Below are 13,724 nucleotides of genomic sequence, written 5' to 3' on the forward strand. Positions count from 1 at the left end.
GAGCGAGATAGATGTTAAAGAGCAAGGACGAAAGGTTAGAGTCCTGGGGAATGCCACAGGCGGAGATAGAAGTGGGAGAAGAGAAATAACCCAAGATAACCTGGGCGGGTAGGTCGGTGAGGAAGGAGGTCAGCCAGTCCTGTGCCTGCTCCAAGGGTGTCATGGAGCCGTTTTATGAGGATGGATTGGTTAACGAGGAGAGATCAAGTGGGATGAGAACAGCAGATGAGTTGGAGTCAAGAGATGAGAGCAATTCTTTATGGTTGTTCGGGAGAGCAGTTTCCGTACCTCAGGATGCTCGAATTCCAGATTGATGGTCGTGCAGGCAACCAACAAGCTCATTATGCTGGTTCAGATGGGGAAAGACCAACTTCTCCATGAGTTTCCAAGGAAGAGAGTGAGAAAGTTGGGGCGGTAGTTAGCTAGACAGGAGGGGTCGGATGAAGGCTTTTTCAGGAGGGGGTGCACAAGAGAGTGCTTGAGGGAACAGGGGAAAGACCCATTGGCAAGAGAGTGAGTGCAGAAGTGCGTGACTGCAGGTGTTAGGGAGCCAATATTGTCTTTAATAGGTATGGAAGAACACAGGGAGACCTGTTTGGAAGAGACCTTCATAGAGCAGATAACTCTAGTGACTTTGTTCAGTGTGGTAGGAAAAAAGGATGAGAACGTGGATAAGGGAGCAGGAGGGGTCAAAGGCGGCAGTGGAGGGGAGGGGGAATGGGAGGATGAGAGTGAACTTGGGATGTCCTGAGCTTTCGCAGCAAAATGGGTGGCCAGTGCAGTGCAGAGGACCTGGGAAGGACGAGGCGAGGTAGAGACTGCAGATGGATTGGCTAGTTCCATGCAGATTTTAAAGAGGTTGGCCATGTTGTTAGAAGCTCCAGAGACGCAGGCCTGGATGTGAGCACTCTTCTTGGAGCAAATGGAGAGTCTATATTGCCTTTGGAGAAGGTGAGAGGCCAGTTTATCACAGTATGAGCTTGAGGTCTGCTACTTACATTCAGAAGTTCTGCACTTGCATTTCAGTGCTGGTAGATCAGAGTCATAGCAAGTCTTACACTTGGAAGCAGGTTTCAGGCAGATCCTCGTGACAGGGGCAAGATTTTTGAGAGCAGAGTCAATAGTTGCATCAGTGTTTAAGGGGAGGTGAAGGTGGAAGTGAAACCAGAAACTGACACTCGCTTCATTGGCCGGATGTCCGCAAACAAACAAGGCTGGCAGAGAGGAGGGAGGTTCAGTCAGATGGCCAAGAGCCCCAGGTTGGAGGAAAGGAGAGTGTGGTCAGACCAGGATAGCAGGGTAGAGACTGGGGTAAAGTGCAAGAGATCAGAATGGATGACGGCATCGAGAGTGTGGCCAGCCGAGTGGGTAAAATAGTCCAAAACAACATTGCTTTGTACGTCTCTGTGTGAGGGAATGGTGATATTTACAGACCACATACACCTTGTTCCAGGGCTATCACAGGGTTGGTGCAACCCTGGAATGAAAATATAATGGAGACCCTGTATTATGTCTTGCTCTGGCCCTGTAACACCACCAGTATGAGACTTCATAACTCACCTTTGAATTTTTTGATGGAGGAGCCCAAATATGCTTTCTTATTATGACTTCAAATAAAAGAAATGAAAGCCATGTTTAAGCCAATAATCAAGGAGTAGGCTGCAGGTTACATTGAAATGGCAATACATTAACACAACCAGGCATCATTAACTGCAAATAACCTGTTCCTAGGTGGAATTGAAATCAACTCTTTGTGTCTCCATAATTGAGCAGAAGATGACAAAAAACCACCATGCACCAAATGAACCCAAAAAAGAACATATGTAACTGTTTGACTGCATTTCCTCAAAGATAATAGGAGAGCCAGTCTCTAATTAAGGTACACTCAGGAGCCAGAATTAAGTCAATATAATGTGGCAAGTGTATCACGGTCACCCACACTATTTAAACAGATGTGTGTCTGTAAATCTCCCGAATTGCTATCTTGAAAGATCCAGGGATGATTGTATTTTATCACATGAATTCCATGTTATAAAGAATATCCGCCAACTTGATCCAGTAGACATTTGTTGTTCATATCTCTCTTGGAATTTTACTAGCCTTCAACACTTCTAGCTGACAAGAAACCACCCCTTGCATAAACAGCCTCTGCTGTCTCAGGTTTATTACTTGAAGGCAGCGTTTCCTACGGGCTATTCCACTTTACCATTTCCAAATGGTTCTACTGGATCCAGTTTCTGACATGGGTCTTTGTACATATCCTAAACTGCTTTGAGTACATTTGTGTGGTGGTTTTCTCCATCCCTGTGCACTTTTCCAAACTTCTTCTTCCTGACCATACATCTGCAGGAAACCTATGATCTTTCATTCTCTATTCACTACCCAGCTTTCTTCCACCCACCACTCTTCATCCTTATTTCCCTCTGCCCCTCTTTCCCCTAGCCCTTTCTTCCCTCTCTCCTCACCGCCCAGTATTGCCCCAGTCCCAAATCACCTTCAAGTCTTGTTGCATCATCTTTAAGGCAGTCACCCTCAAGTCACCCAATTACCTTGTGGAGAAACTCAGTATCTCCGGCTGACAGCGCACCACCAGAAGCCAGGACACATGCAGACTTGAAATCTGCTGCTGCAAAAAGGAAAGGACTAGAAAACAAGCCTTCTCTGCCTACGCCCAGAACTATGGAACCTTCTCCCTGTCAACTCGAGACCCACCTCTTCAAGGAGTCTGTCCTCCTCAACACCAGTTTCTAGAGGTACTCCAACTGTTGCTGACAGAATTGTAATCAGAGAAAAAACATAGATATTCTGAAAGGGTAGTGGGAGGGTGCTGTGTCTGTTATGGTTAAACACAGAATAAGGGCAACAGTGACAGCTATGCCCTGAGGTAGGGACCAGTCTTGTATTTTAATTAAACCATTGTCATTGATTGTGGAATAAGGAACTTCCCCATAACTCTGTGATGAGTGCTTGAGTTCGGAAATAACTTTCAAAGTTGTCAGAGAACCAGGCTGTATGGTCAAAAACTGTATTTGTTTTCTTCATATGTTTTCCTAATTAGTGTATAGGTTTACCAACTCTATCAGCCAATCAGTGGTCAGCATTCTAAATTAAACATTCCCTTGACTACAGTGGCATAGCATAACATTTCCCCCCCCCCTGTGAGCCATGCTAAGGCCCCCCACCCTAAGCTCCTTTACAAAGCACAGGGCACACCACACCAAGGGCCCGCCCGAACCAACAAGTGTGCGCAATGTCCGTGATGATTATGCTGTTGCACGGGCATGCACGCAAGTGAAAGAAGTACATTTTTTTAAATCAAAGCTTAAATGTTTCATGTAGTGTAGAAAGAAGGGGGCATTGCTGGTCCCCAAATATACCAGCCACCAGCGTACGCTGCTGAGTTGTTTTTTTCATAGGTGTAAATATATGCCAAACGTATGTGATTGAGACCGAGTGTAGCGAGGGAACCCAAACCAAAGGAAACAGGGTTTAGTGGGGTCATGGGGATTCTTACTCCTCCCCTGATTTTTTTTATTTTTAATAATGGGTTAGAATGGTGGATTACACAGCACACTTTCTGTGAAAATGTTGATAAAAGTCCAAACAGTTTGCAATCAGTTTTGTAGGCTGTAGGGTAAATCATGAAAAAAGTGCAAAAGATGCAAGTCACCAAAAGTGCACAGGCACATTTCCAAATGCATTGTCATGCCAGGCTCTGCAATATATGCCAATATAAAAAACATGTTCAAGCTGGCTCTGCCCATACATGTCCATGCATGCTCTACCAACATATGCTAATATTCCCATATAAGAACATACTCATGTTCACTTGAGATGTATGTTTTTTATAGTATCATTAATGGCTCAAGGCACAACGCTGGCTCTGCCAATATATGCCAGTACTCCTAGGTAAGAACATACTCCTGTTGGTTTGCCCATTAAAAGTGACATATCACAGTAAGAAAACATGTCCAAACTGGTTCCAATGTAATCTAGTCTAGACCCATAAGAACACGTATCATGCTTGCTTCATTATAGATGCTCAGTTAATAAAAGATCATGCTACAGTAAGAAGTATACAGGTCACTACACCAAAATGTCAGTCTAGCAAGGCAAAGCTACTTATCATGCTTGCTTTTTCATGGCTGCACCAAAAATGCCAGTCTAGCCAGGTAATGACACACATGAACCTGGCTTTGCACTAAAATACCAGTAACATGCACATTCAATGAAGGATGTGTCAAACATACTCTAGTGATCCCCAGTCTCCCAGGGCCTTACACACACACACACACACACATATCCCCTTTCACTGAGCGGTCACTCACCCATACATCTCCTCTCATATTCCTTCACACTGCATTCACCACACAGACATGTACCCACCCACCCAGAACATTCACACACACAGTCACATTCATACACATTCACCCACCAGACAATCACCCATATACCTTCTCTCTTATACACTCACACTGGCACCCACCCAGAACTTCACATTCACACACACACTCACATTTCTACTCACTCACCCATAAGCCTCTCACATCAACTTTCAATGCATTCTCCACACAGGAACCCACCCACCCAACAAGAACACTCAATTACACACTATCACAGTCCTACTCATACCCCTACCATGCACTGACCCATACACCTTCTCTCATGTCCACTCACACTGCATACTCCACACAGGCATGTACCCATCCAGAACAATGAAACACACTAAAATATGAATTCATATGCATTCACCTAAAGTCCCTCACTCATCCACCTTCTCTTGCATCCACTCAGAGTGCATTATCCACAAAGGCACATACCCACCCAGAACATCCAAACAAACACTATAGCATCCCTCCTCATCCACCTACTAGTCACTCACACATAAACCTTCTCTCGCATCCACTCACACTGCATTTTCCACACAGGCACACACCAACCCAGAACATTAAAACACACACTACCACTTTTATACTCATTCACCCACCAGTCACTCACATATATATCTTCTCTCACATCTACTCACATTGCATTCTCCACATAGGCACACACCCACTCACCCAGAACATACCTAATTTCTACTCATTCACCCACCAGTCACTCACTCATGCACCTTCCATTGTGTCCAGTCACGCTGCCTTTTCCACACAGGCACACAACCACCCAGCCATCCAGAACATTAAAAATCAAACTATAACACTCCTACTCATACACCTTCTCTTACATCCTCTCTCACTGAATTATCTACACAGGCACACACCCACCCATTGCATATCGCTACACAGGTACATACCCACCAACCCAGAACATTAAAAAACACATTATCACAATCCTACTAATTCACCCATCAATCACTCACTTAAACACCTTCTATTATCTACTCTCACTGCCTTCTCTACACAGGCACACAGCCACTGACTCACCCAGAACATTCAAAAACACACTTTCACATTGCTACTCATTCACCCACCAGTCACTCACTCATATACCTTCTCTTGCATCCATTCACATTACATTCTCAACACAGGAAAACATCCACCCAACAAGAACAAAGACACACTATCACATTCATACTCATTCTTACCTGTTTTTACAGCTTTGGTCTGTCACTCCAGGCACCCTTGGCTGCTCTGTGTGACTCACAAACAGGAACAAGGAAGCTGGAAGAGCTTCCTGTTTCCTGAGTATGAGCTGCGAGGAAGCCAAATGAGAAGGGTTTGGAGCTGAACGTGGTATGTGACCTGTGCCACATGACACAGTGAGCTCCAACTCCTACTGAGCACTTCCTTTTTATGCTGCAAGCCCAGGTCCAGCATTCACCCTAAAGGATGAGGACTGGCCTCGGCCCCCCTAGACCTGATTTTGCACCCCCCCTCCTCACAGTGGCTGCGGGGCCCCCGCTACGCCAGTGCTTGACTAAAAGAACAAATGGATCATTACAGTATGGCCCTTTCCAAGATGGAAAGCATTTGGAGAGGCACAATTATGTGCATTCTGGACAAAAGAAGCTGTTAAAAAGGAAGTTATCTATTTGTACTAACATTGTAAGCTGATTCTTTTAAAAACAAGCATAATGTTAATTTGTAATCTTCACTTTTAATACAGATTGTACAGATAATAAGAAGGCTACAGTTGGCTTACTGAGTAAGGCACTTTAACACAGGCTAGAATAACCAACCCTATCAATTATTTCATTTGTACTCTTTTGAAATACCCCCACACCAATGGGGATGGATTCACATTCTTGGTAAGTGCCATTCTAGAAACGTAACCATGAACCAAGATCATGATATTTATCTGACTGATTTGTATACAAACAAATAAGATAAAATAAACGAAAATGTGTCTTGGGGTCTGCCTGACTCTCAACGGCCAACACCCTTCCGCAGAATAAACGGAGGACTCAGTCAACTGCAAGTTGAAACTGTGGTTTATTTAAAAAACCAATAGGGATCATACATGACAAATGAAATTTCCAAGTCATTCTCAGCTCTCCATCGTTTGTGGTTAGGTTTTGTACAACTCTGGTGTCAACATCTGGGCCCTTGCCCGAAAAAACAATCATCACAGTGTATTTGGTATTGAGAGTATTATTACCTATAGGGGTCTCCTATAGAGGTTATGCTACTGGTCCTTGAATGTCAGGTGGCTGGCTTGTCCCATCCCCAAGAAACTATCTATTGCAGTACACTGTTGCAGAGTAATGGGTTTAGCATTGGTTTTTGCCCTTTGCTATCCACCCTTGAATTTCTAAACTGTGATTGGATAGTGATATTCTCCCAGGCCAGGGACTCAATTTGGTTCTCAGCCCTCGGTGATGGAAATGATTAGGTGTCTGCATTGTAACTTGTGCATACCACCTTTGCCTATGAGAGTGTGCTCTGATGGTTGCAACACTTGTTGCTGTCCACACCAGACTTGCTGGATAGGCTCAGCATTCCCAGCACGGGTGACTATCCATTGCCTCATTTGGCTGTACCACATGCTTGGGGACCACAAAATTGAGCTCTTCAGCTTGCATTTCTGAGGATTTCTTCTGTTTCTCTGCAGCTGGTCCTTTGCTATTGCTATAGCTCTTGCTATTTGCTGGCTGCACTTCCACGGTTTGTTACCTTTTATTATTTATTTATTCATGTTAATAATTATCTGTTGTCCTTTGCTCCGCACTTTCCACTTTTCCCTCCTTCCTTGCACGTTTCCCCTTTCCCTCTGCCATGCACTTGCATATTCTTAATGTCACTGGGCCTAGTACGATCATTATTTTGCTTCTCCCTTGTTCCCCTCCTTTGCCTTGTCGTGCTCTGAAACACTTGTGTACGAGCGTGGTACAAATAAAATATCAATATCAATGCCTTTGATTTGCACATCCAATAATGATCCATCAGTACTGCAGTGCCTATCTTCATGGCTGGGTGCTGTTCTGTGTATCTGCATTCTGTGTTTTACCAACCTCCACTGCTCCATCACTTTTGTAGCACAATTCTGACTTCTTCAGGGGTATTATAAGCATTGGTCCAGCTTTATTTTCTACCAAAGTAATCAGATTTGCACTCACACTCCAATCCTTCAGGCACTTATAATTTTCTTCTTGTACTGTAGTCACTGGTACCTGTACTAGTGAGTGCCCTTTGCTTCCCACTACTCCATCCTTCCATCCCTCTTCTGTGTATACCTGACCATAGACAAGCATCTGTGGTCTGCCCCAGCACACATGTTCTCCACCTATTTCCTTCACTCCCCTCTTCAGGCATGACTTTTACTTCAATGTTATTGTTTTTGTGTCATCTTTCCCATCAGTTATGTAATGTATAGATTGATCTAACTGCCAATAATTGTTCATCATTTCAAGAGCCTTTATGTAACTGTCTTCATACAGGAATAATGTCCAAGACATTCATCTCAATTTAGCTGACTTGCCTTGAAATCTTCCCCGAGTTGTTACCATCGACAGGTACATCAGGCATTGGGCTCTTGTTGCTAGTATTTCCGTTGCTACAAAAATGTTCTGGAGGCACTCATAGCATAGAGAATTAATGAGCAGGCATAACAGCTTTCCCCGGTAGTTTCATTACCTACTTTGGTCATGTGCTTGTACCATGTTATTATACACTAGCACAGTGTCATTGAGATAGCGATCCACCACCCTCATGCCTGTGTCAGCACTGCGCTACCTCTCCTTACTGTGCTTTCTGTGCTCTCTTGTCCACCTGACATGGTCGTTCCTCCTGCTGGCCCCGGGGTAATGTTAATAGAGGATACAGAAGTAGTACTAGCAACGAGCACATTTCTCTAAAATATAAATACTAATACTCTACTTGAAAATAAGAGACACAACAAAATAAGCAAATTTTTTATTATTTCACACATCTTTACCTGTGCTTCTGGAGCCTTGCAACTTGAAGATATAGTTGCCCAACTGAATTGCACTAAAGTAAGCGTTATTGTGTTATCATCAAGTTAATCCTTAAGCCCCATAAACCTTATAATCGTTGATGGCAAAGATAAATAACTGCTCCCACAAATTTCTAATTCCAGGGCCCCTCAGTATGGAGAAAATAGAAGGGTCTCCAGGTCCAAGCTGTGGGTAAAGTTGGGCCAGACAAGCTATAAAAGCAAGATAGTATACACTAGGCGAACTGGCCTGAAAACCTGCTAAGTCTCCTAACACTGTGGACAAACTGGTTCGAGAAAGTATCAGGATGGAAATAAGCAGGTAACATACACAGTCATTAATATCACAGTCGGCATGCTCAAAGAATGTATTTAGACAATAAAATAACAAACACACAGTGTCTCCTCACTCTGGATGTTCTGGAAGTCCTTGCCCTAACTGTGCTGCTCTTGAGCGAGTAACCATTGGGTGCCCTCCACTCGGCAGTGTAAATTCAGAATGATCTCATTGTTCTTCTCGTGGAGACTTGTTGTCCCGTCATTGCCCTGTCATTGTCAGTTGAAGCTTGATGTCTGATAGACAATCTAGACTGTTTTCACTGCTAGTCTGACAGCTTTGTCTGCTACTGCCTCGATGATGTATGGTCCGGTAAATCTGGGTGCCTCCCACCTTCTTATGAAATTCCTCAACATAACAGTGTCCCCAATGCTAACAAGCCTTTCTTTCTCAGAGTCTTTAAATTTGCTGTTACTGTTGCTTCCTCGGCTGTCCTCTGGTCCTCCCTGGTGTCGCTGTATACGGTGAGAGATAAAAGAGGCACTAGCATTCAAGGAGGTAATGTAATCATACAGTTCCTGGCCTGACATTGTTGCACTAGTCTCAGGATCCTTCAGGGCTCTAGTCGGAGGAGCCATGGGGCGTTAAATGGTGGTAGGACTCAGGCTTATTGCGCAATGCAAAAAGTGCCAAGGGGCAAGCAATGAAGCCAGTTTTTGTTTGTCCTCTGTTTGGTTTTGGCAAACAAATCTTTCAAAAGACCAGTTAGGCATTCACGCACCCCGTTTTCTTGTAGGGTGATAAGCACAGGAGAATTTTTGCTGAATGCCCAGCAACGTGGTAATGTGCTTGAACATGTCATTGTCGAAGTGAGGGCTGTTGTCAGTTTGCAGGACCTTACACATGCCCCATTGCGGGAATACTTCCGGGACAATAAATGTGGCTGCCCTGAGAATGGGCAGACAACCACTATCATGTAGCAGTATCCTTGGCAAACTTGGATCATGTAAATGTAATCAACATGGAGATGCTGGAATGGACCCATAGACCTCACAACTCTCCATGTATGTCCTGTATTGTACTTGCAAACAAGGCAGTTACTCATAAATTTGGCCAGATTAGGACAGACCCATGTGTCTCCATTGTGGGTGTCAATGACCTCCTACCCTGTTTGTGTTGGATGTGTAACTGTGCCTGCACAGTGTGCAATAATGCTAGTGACATTACCACTTTCCTTGTGTTATTCTACTACCATAGTGCATCTGTTGGAGATACTGTACATCCCCTTTTGGTCCACAGATCTTTATCCACCCTCGGTGCAGCTCCCTGCAACTTCATTATCTGTTTTTCTGGCAATGCATTTTACCCCTCCTTTAGTACCATTGTTCTTGCATAATCATAGGCATGTGATGCTGTCTCTATTTCTAGCAGTTCTCCAAAATATGCTGTGTACTTTGCTTCTGAGTGCACTGCTTCTTTTCCCCTTGAGATGTGGTCTTCTGCTCTTGTGTGAGTTTGGCACTTCACTATCGCTATCTGCGCAGGATAATTAATAACTTCAATCAATTTACCCAGTAAAAGTGCATACTGTTTAGGTGACCCATTTGCCCTCTCCTCATCATTTGCAACAGTCCTGAGTGCTCTGCTGAAGTTACGTATGCGGAGTCTGAGTATACTGTCACTTTCTTTCCTCTGCGGTGCTCCAATGCTAGTATTAAGGCTACTATTTCTGCTGCCTGTGCCTAATAATGTGCTGGCAATTGCCCAATGACCTCTACCTCACTGGTCCCATCCTCTCTCAACCTCACCACTGATGTTCCAGTATGCCTTGCCCCATCTGTCTGGTCAATTGTGGAAGAATCATCAATGTAAAGCACATCTCCCCCCTCAAGTGCATCCGTCTGTACCTTGCGGGTGTCACTGAATCCCTGACCGCTTTCTGTGCAGTCATGTGCATAGTCACCTTCCGCTAAAACGTCTGCAAGGAAAATTGCTGGGTTAACTACTCTGCACCTCACCACTTTGAGTGCTGCATTTGAAAGTAACACCTTCTACCGTGATGCTCTCTGATTTTTTCCAGTATTGCAAAGAGGGCACCCTCCACTTAGAGAGTGGTGCTGCACCCCATTGTAGTACCTGCTTTTATTTTCTACAGCGAATTTGGCAGCAGCCAAAGCTTGTTCGCAAGGTTAGTATCCCCTCATTACGGGATCAAGTTCCCCACTGTTGAAGGCTATGGGCTTGTGCCCCAAGCTTGTTTTTTGTGTTAGTACTGATTTCTTTACCACTCCATCTGTGTACCAGAACAAGAATAATTCCTTGTTATAGTCTGGGATCCCTAACACTTGAGCTGTGCATATTGTTTCCTTCAGCTCCTCAAATGCCTCAGCCATTTCTGTTGTCCATTGTATCATCTTGTCCCTTGCTACATTTGGCTAATGACAAAAATAATAGAGCTGTGACAGGACGTATATGTATCCATACTCTAGCTATCAAATTGTGTAAGCATGTTCATTGTGAAAGCAGATGTGTGTTTGTGTACGCGGTGCAGGACTGCAAGTGTGCGTCACGTCTAACGTTACTACGTTGTGGTGTCTCTAATGATGTCAGTACAATGGTTGCTTTGTGTTTAATCGAGACTGTCCATAAGGGTATTTCTGTCCACAATCTCCATTTCTTCTCCTATTGCTGTGAAGATGTGTACTAGATTTGGTCTGTAGGGCTGGCTGAGAGGATACCTTTCAGTGTATTTGTCAATCATTGGTGCACTCAGGATTCGTCCGAAATAAGATGGGTGGTTGTAAGCATTTCTGGCTCTTCATCTTGTCATGCACGTGAGGGTGAGGGGGGTCATTCTCAGGACCGTCTCTTCTCAAATAAGATAAAATCAAAGAAAATTCTGGGACATTAAGAATGACCAAAAGATTTTTTGTTATGTTATGTTATGTGTGGTAATGTTATTTTGATTTAGATCATGCTCCTCTGCCATTTTTCTGGTCTACAGGCATTCTGGTTCCTCTGAAAGTTATGGAGTGGATTGAGTGAGTGGAGAAAGAAGGCAAAATGCAAGATAGCTTTGCTACTGTGTTGATGCATGCAGACCAGAACTACGCCGAGCTCTGCGTGCTGATCAGTTCCAAAGTGATTTGTGTTGAGAGCATAACTGCATTTGTGTCCTAAGGGAAGCTCTGCTTGTCCATGGTGCTACAATGCATTGCCTGGCCAGAGGCATGACAATTGGTTGTTTAGGTGCCTTGTTCTGATGTTTGATGTGTGTTGGGAGGGTTGTTCAATTGCCATGAGTCAATAGCTTAGCTGATATGCATATTGTGTGTTGCAATGCAGAATTTGAGTGTTTTAGTGAAAGTTGTTTTGATGATCTTGATGGACAAGTTAGTGAGGGGTGCAGATAAACATGAAACCACATACAGGAAGGTATTGTATAACATTATAAGTACAATAACAAATGAATAAAGGACCTTAATAAAAGGGTGCAATGCTTTAGTCACTAAGGACATAATGTAAACTTGGTGTGCTCTTCATTTATCGTTTTGCAACACTCACCGTAGCATTAATGTGTTTGTAACCATGAACTATAAATATATCCTAAGACAGAACATTAAAGGACTTGGTTTTGAGAAAGCAATGGCTGCAATATCTTTCTTTATTGGAGTGGACTATATTGGCTATTTTTTCACATTTTTAATTTATGACCTTTCAGCAAATAGCCATATCAATATCTCAGGCAGTACATAATTGCAATCATGATGGTGACGTGACAGAATTGCATTATTGCTTTGATTGTGGTGTTTTTGTTATTGGAAGTAAAAGGGTAGCTGCGCTCCCTGGCATAACATTTCCAGCCTGTCCCTAGTTGTATTTTAATGTTACTGGGATCTTCTTGGTCAAGTTGCTTTCAAGTGAGTGGAATACAACCATTTGCTTTGGACGGTATGTAAGCGTGGGTCCTCAACATGGACAGCAGGATTTGCTACAATTCCGCCATGCGCGATCATTCCCGCTACCACTGACAGGTGGTGACGTGATGCGGACGGACAGCACTGGCCATTTTCTGTCAGTACTCCAGCTTTTCTACCTGTCACAGCTTCAGAGGCAAATAACCACTTGGCCTTTTCTATAAAGTATGAGGACCTTGCTTATTCAGGATGATGAGTGGAATGCTGTTCTCAAAACTTCCATCCATAATGTGTTCTCTATGGGTTATTCATAAGTGAGCTACCTGCTATCTTATCACCCTGCCTCCATTTCCACTATGTCCATATGAATACATTTGGGATCCTATTTACCTGTGGAAAGGGATACCTCGGTTAGGGAATTTGAGCTCTGCTCCCTGCTGGCATAATGCAACAGAGGGGGATGGGTGCCCCTGCAAGATGTGGTTCGGGGGTTACTGAGATTCTAGCAACCCATATCCAAACACAAGCTTTGGGCCCACCTAGAACCCATCAATAGTGGAGACCACCCAGCCTAACAGGCAAACTATTACATGATTACAACCTTGTGGCTTCTTCCCACCACATATACGTCCAGGAAATGGGTCTTGAGCTTGTGTGCCTGTGTCCCAGCACCACATCTGAGTTTGCATTAAAAAAACTTATTTGGTGAGCTTAAGTCAAAATAACCATGAAGCTTCAGTGCTGAGATCTGCAATACTCTTACTACACAATGTGAAAACAGCACAGCAGTTTTTAGAGACTCATTATGAGTATGGTGGTGCAGCTAAAAATTGTGGTAATGCAGTAGTAATACCCTTATTGCCACATCACCACCGCATTACTGCACTGCCATAGTACAGGTTTGGTGGTCATGTGGACCTTACTGCCAAAAATCAGCAAAATAGATGGAATTACCATCAGTGATAATTCTGCCGAAATCCCCATGAAGTCCTATAGAATAGGAAAAAGGTGATTTACACCGCCATAACACCACTTGTAATCTTGTGGTTGTTAGGGAGAATTCTCAAAACGTGCTAATTTCTCTCACCTTTTGAGAGCCCCAGTAACTTTGCTGGATTTCTAGGAGTTTATTGTTTTAC

This window comes from Ambystoma mexicanum, chromosome 3p, assembly GCF_040938575.1.
Source record: "Ambystoma mexicanum isolate Mex_15411 chromosome 3p, UKY_AmexF1_1, whole genome shotgun sequence".
NCBI classification, from domain to species: Eukaryota; Metazoa; Chordata; class Amphibia; order Caudata; family Ambystomatidae; genus Ambystoma; species Ambystoma mexicanum.